Raw genomic sequence first — 6,869 nt, forward strand, 5'->3', positions numbered from 1 at the left:
CAATATATATATATATTGTTAACTCATTAATTATGGAAAAAAAAGTTGCCAAAAACTTGCTGAAAAAACGTAGGTAAAAAACATGCCCAGAAGAAAACATTAGTTAATTAAGCGTGGAGTCTAGAGGTTTATTAGAACTTTAACGCAAATTTTGCCTCACTAAAATAAAATCTGAAAATGATTAGTTAATCTTATTTTCTATTTGAAAAATATGATTAAAAAATTATCAATACAATAAAAATTTTAATATTTTTTTCGCTGATAAAAGAAGAATAATTGCAGTAGTCACAAAATCAAAATGAAAACTGCTAAATAAATCCGTCATCATCATGTTTTGTCATTTCATGTAAAAAATTAATCAACAATACAATTTCAATGTTTACAAACTTCAATGTATTCTGAGACAAAATTCCAATAAACATTTGTTCTACCTTTTGAGAATCGTTATATTAAAAACTATATATTAGTAAATTTGGACTTATGACCCTATTACAATTGTGCTAGGAATTGCATGTTTAAAAAGCAAAACATAGTATAAATTCTGTTTTAAGCAGAGATACACAAATAACTATTTAATTTAACCATAAATTTATTTATTTGTGCCAAAGTTTCGACCTGAATTTCAGGCCTTCATCGGGGCTGAGAAACAAAACGAGATACCAACCTTAATTAAAATAAAAATAAAATGATAAACAAATTTGGAAATATAAATTGCAATAAATTAAGTAAATAGTAGTTGATAATACTAGAAGATAAAGTATAACAAAATAAATGATGAAATAAAAATAAAATAAAGACGATAAAATAATTTTATCATTTATTTTGTATAATTCTTACCTCTAATATATTATATTATATCTTCTATTAGTATGAAATACTATCTACTTAATGTATTATCATGTATATTAGCAAGTTTGTCTTTTATTATTTTATTTTTATTTTTATCTGAATTGTGGTTGTTATCTCGTGTTGTTTTCAGCCCTAATGAAGAAATTCAGGACGAAACGTTGAAACAAATAAATAAGTTTTGTTTATTTGTGTATCTTTGCTGACCATCTTCTCTACAAAACATAATACAAATATAATCTTTTGTTCGGGAGGAGAGAAAACATAATATAAATAAACTTTAGTTCGGAAGGGGGGAGGGAGAATCTGTTTAAACTGTTCTTCTATAAATAGATAAATGTATTGTGTTCTATTGTCCTACATCCTTGAGGTACATGTTTATTTTTTTTTTACATCCATAGATATCATTACTCCATACTAAATCTAATTTGAGGGATGGGGGATGGAAAGTGGTAACGTACATTAAAAAAAAAATTCCAAGTTTAATTTTATTCAATCAGGGGGAAATATGAAGTAGTGCCTTTAACTTTCGAGATACGGACACAATAACGACAAAAGTTCACTTATGATGAATTGTAGATTTTTAAAACACGAATAATATTGATGAGTAGTCGGTTCTTTTAAAAGAGGCATTAGGAGAAAAACAGAGCGTGAATAAGCTTGTTGAGCTGGACAATAACTCAAACTAATCCAGGCTATAGATAAGTGGATCAGGTGAACATTTCAAATAATTTCGGAGCGACAATAGAATTGAGGAAGATCTGGCAAGGGTCCTCTCTGCGGCTTAGCGCTACGGACCCTCTTCTCAAGAGAGTTCGCACTGAGCTGCGAATTTATTATGCGAATTCCAGAACGAGATTCGGCGGCGTTAGAATCGTGTAATCCTCTTCATGATGAGCATTCTAATCCTTGTATCCGTGTCTAATAGCATGACTGATCACGATTTAAAAGCTGCCCAGTAGTCGCCGAAGTAGCCAAGGAGCACCTTTTTTGGAAGGTACCAGTTAGGAGTAACTTATGTGTTCGAGTTTCTCCAGTCCGTTTATTCATCGTTTGTAAGGAACCTTGAGACGTTTCGGCATTAATTACTTTCGAAAGGCTTAGATCTATTGACAGTTCAACGTTGCATCTTATAACTTCATAAGAAATGGAATCATGGCAAGTTGAAATCTCAAAAGGTTACTGGGCCTTGAAGACTGGTTTAGTTTGTTATTATATCGTTAAAGGATAAAGAAAAATATGTCTAGATTTGGCAAGGTATGGTGTTGATATCAAATTAAAAACAATAACTGTCTCTTCACGCTTTATAAAATACATCCTGCTTTTCAATTACTTAAATGTTTTCCTTTTTTAAGGTTTGTTATTTCAAACGTACGACAAGACAGATTTTCATGAAATTTGTATTGCTGGAAAATCATTGAAGAAAAATTTCAAAAATAAATAAATTTTGGCTCAAGGATGTTATATAATGTATATATTTATAAATAAACGTTAGAGGTATAATATATTCAAATTGCAAGCTTAATTAGTATTGTTTTAACTCACATATCCACAACAAGAAGCATGTGTTTTTATGTTTATTGAAATACACTTTTACTTAAACTAATTGTAAATTAAAAAGAACAATCTTAACTAACAAAGGCCCTAGCCTTACTTATTCTCATTATATCCACCTTATCCCTAAATATATATCTATGTGCTCATTACTAACTTATAATCTAACTTACAATTAATATACATACAATTGTTATCTATGTCCAAAAGTGAATAGTGACGCGTACGTACTTGCACTCAGCTGGTCGTGGCAGAGAGAGAGAAAGATCATTTCTCAATACACAGTTTTTCAACTTAACTTAGCTAAAAGAAAAACCAAAAATACACTAGACTTTACATCAATGTCCATCCATTAAAAAACAACCAACAACAGAACATATTATTTTTCTCTCCCTCTCTGCCTGATACCTCCCGCGCATGCGCTTCCATCACCCATTCTTCTGTCTTGTCTATAAAAGAGGACAAAATGAAAAAAAAAAAAAGCATAAAAATGTATTTTATTATTGGTTTTTCAATTTCAACAAAAAGCCATATAAACCATTCTAATCATCTAAATCCTCTGGCCTAATCCTTACCCAGTTTTGCCCATTCCTACAATCCACCACGAAGGTTGGAACTGTAGTAACCAGAAGATTTATAGTAAAATAAATTAGACAATTGGACAATTCTACTCATGTGAGAGTGTTTGCGGCTTTAGCATACTTACTCAGCCTCCACTGGCTCAGTAACAGACGCGGTGAGAGGGATTTTGAGAACCCTGCAGTACCTCACCTCTCATGCGTGGATGATAGAGTGGGGTTGGAGATCCTTATTCTGAGTGTGCAAATACTGTACACATTAGATAATCTATCTGATTAATATTTTTATTTTATTAATTTAGTCTAAAATTTGTTTATTATTATTTTTTTTTATCTATGTATATATTTTGATTTGGTTTTTTTTTTTCATTTTTATTGATTTATTTGTTATCATAATATATATGATTATAATTAGTGTATATGACAGATGATTGTGCATATATATACAACATAATTTTTGGATGTATTTGATCAATAACATCACTTAATGATGTATTTGATCACTCACTTATTACCAAAGCTTGCGGAAAATTGTTATATTTATCAATAAATAAAAAATATAAACTACTAAAGTTTCAATACTGATTTTTAAAAAGAAATCTATGTTTCTGAAATGATATTCCGAGCTTTTTATATTTTTATATTTATACTTTTTTTTATTTATTTAGATGAATTTAAAATAATTAGAAACCAGTCTCCTAAATAATTTCTAGAGACAAACCAAGAATAAGGCAAACTAGTTTCGTTTGAAATAGTTTTGACGATGGGAAGATCAGACAGTAAAGTTTCATTTAAAATAACCTGCTCTAGAGCACCAACATCCTGATTTCCTTTTAAAAAATTTCATGACAGGTTAGAGTTAATTGCTGGTAAATATATTACACTATCCGATATATTATGAATTCAGTTTCCAGGAAATAATATAGAAAAAAGTAATTACCTTTGAAGTGAAATCGCTAAGTAAGCTAAGGAATCTTGGACAGATGTATTTTAGTATATCAGTGTCATTAGGCCGTTCTTCGATTGAACATCGTCATGAGAATATTTCTGTTTTGCATATTCCTAAGGACATTAATAATTATTTTAATCTTTTTTTATAAATACATAATTTATAAATTCGTAAAATATGGTAAGTAATGGATGTTTATTGGCATGTACGACGTCGCAGGTACTCATTTCAGCCATCAATAATTGTTCAGAACCCATTAATTGCCCCGAAAATGAGTTTTAATGACAACAAAATTATAGCGTTACCACAACTAATGAAACTTGACATTTATACATAAATTATCGAAATTGGCATTATCGGCCTTCGAAAGCTCTCTTATAGATTTAAACGTGTTTGTCGCTTATCTCGATGTAATTTACAACAGTAAACATGTGGCAAGATCATCCCGAAAATGTGGTCAGTTGACTCTGGTCTCGATGGTGTAATATCTGACGTTTTAATTTTTGGTCTATTAAAAAATCATTATTTTTTGTAATTCTTGTTGTTTAAAAAAAATCATAATTTATTTTAATTATTGTATATTCAAAAATAAAATAAAATATTACAACATATTTTCTTATATATATATATTTATACATTCTATTGCTAGTATAATATAGATTGCTTTGTTCTTGTCTTTCCATAAGCCTAAAAGATAGAATTTACAAAACTAATCCTTCCAATAAAGTATAACGTACCGGGGATTGTCAAATTGGGGGAACTTTTTTTTTTTTTATTCCCTTCTGGTCATTTCTGACATATGGGGAGGGGGGTGAGGGTTATCTAGAAGTGACCGACCTACTCTAACCTTTTTTTCTCCGGCAAAGAAGCACCGCGGCCACATTCTAACCATGGTGGGGGGTTATGCTTTTATTTCCTGGGACCGTCACAGAAATGAAAAATGTTGACCCTCTCCCCTCCTCGGGAATGGGCGGGTAAGGTGGTAGGGCTTTTTAACGAACTGGTCCCTAAAATGTCAAAAACACTGAACCAACGCGAAAATATCCGAGTGTATCCTAAGCGTATTAAGGATGATTGAATCAAGACTGATCGGTTAGATTTGAGTTTAGATAGACGTCTTCTGGCTCGCTAAGCCTTTATTATTATAGTGTAATTTAATCTATATTTATAATAATATTGTAATAATAAAATAATGAATTGATATTAACCATATCCTGAATTTATTTAAATAAAATATAATATTCTATTCTATTATTATTTTTTTTTTTTTACTTTTTCTTTTTGCTTTTTCTTGTTATCTTATTTATAAAATGGAAGTTATATATTCCAAGGATAGTTGATGGTTTGAATTCATGGATTTTTTAGTATATACTCAATACGTAGAGCACATCTACATACAGAATCAGATAAACTTTTAGAACAGAAAACATCTTTATTTCTTAGACTAAGCACAGTTAGCAGAAATCGAATAAAACATAGATTTGTTTTGTTTAATTTATTAAAAATATATTTTATCCCATGTAGATTAGTAAATTCTCTCTCAGACAATTACCAAACCATAAAAATTCGATAAAGTAGTAAATCCCAAAACAGGCAGCCAAATAGTACCTAATTAATATGAAAGTTTTGCAGAGAATCATCAAACCGATTACTATAGACCAGTAATTCCCAAAGTGGGCGCTGCAGCGATTCAGGGGGCGGTGATGAACACAGGTGCATTTGGGGGCGATGAATAACTACAGCTTGTCACGGTCAACAATATTACAATATAAAAATTGCAGCACACCCGCTCCATACTTCTCATTAAGATTATTTCGAATGTTTTAACTTTTTTTTTATTACATTCTATTATGAGTTCCATAAATAATTTCATAATTTCCAAGTTTAGTGTTTCTAAATTATACCTTTGTAGAAACATTAATAAATATGTATTTCTTATTAATTGCTATTTAAATTTTTAAAAAATTAATTTCCAGGGGCCTGTAGGACAAAAAAGGGAGTGGTAAAACGAAATAGTTTTGGAACCACTGCTAATGCTGTACAGATGTCTATTAGAACTCAAATTAATGCTAGTTTAATGGACTATAAAGAAGTTTATGACCTTTACCTTCGTAGGAATAGTAGTTTTCATGATATTTGCTAAAATAAACTGATTTATAGTTGTTCGGATAATAAGTTTGATTTATGAAAAACTAACATGAGAAACCATTGGACGTACAGATGTCTGCTAGCGATCAAATTAAAGCTATTTAAATTTACTACAAAATAGTTAATTATGTTTATCTATGTAGGAGCATTAGTTTTCTTGACAAAATAAACTCACAAAATATTAATTTCTAGTTGTTCGTATAAAATGTTGGATTTTTGAAAAAATATATCTCTACATCCACAAGACGCACATATGTCTGCCAACACTCAAAATAAAGGAAATTTAAATTTCTGTAAAGTAGAAACTTATGACACTTATCTTCGTAGGGGTAGTAGTTTTTATGATATTCACATATGAATATTAATTTGGCAAATGAAAATTTGTCCGGACAACTATAAATCAATATTTTAGCAAATTTCATGTAAACTATTACTTCTACCATAAACATCATAAACTACTTTATAGCTCATTAAACTAGCTTTAATTTTAGTGCTAATAGACACATGTACGTCAAACGGTTTTTGAGATATAAATTTTTCAAAATAAATTCACTAACTACTGATATTTCAGTACGTTCCATACAACATTTTTATGAAATGTTGCTTTTTAAAAAGCTATATCTCGAAAACAATTTAACGTAAATAACTCTATTAGGGCTCATATTTTAGCAAATTTACTCTTCTTTAAATGATGTTCCTACTTTTTGAGATATAGAGCTCCAAATGAAACTTTTTTTTTTTTATCGCTTTGAAACAACCGCCATTATTTATTCCCCCTGTCTATACTTGGCAGA

This window comes from Halyomorpha halys, unplaced genomic scaffold, assembly GCF_000696795.3.
Source record: "Halyomorpha halys isolate HHAL.00 unplaced genomic scaffold, Hhal_1.1 Scaffold1714.1, whole genome shotgun sequence".
In the NCBI taxonomy this organism is placed as follows: domain Eukaryota; kingdom Metazoa; phylum Arthropoda; class Insecta; order Hemiptera; family Pentatomidae; genus Halyomorpha; species Halyomorpha halys.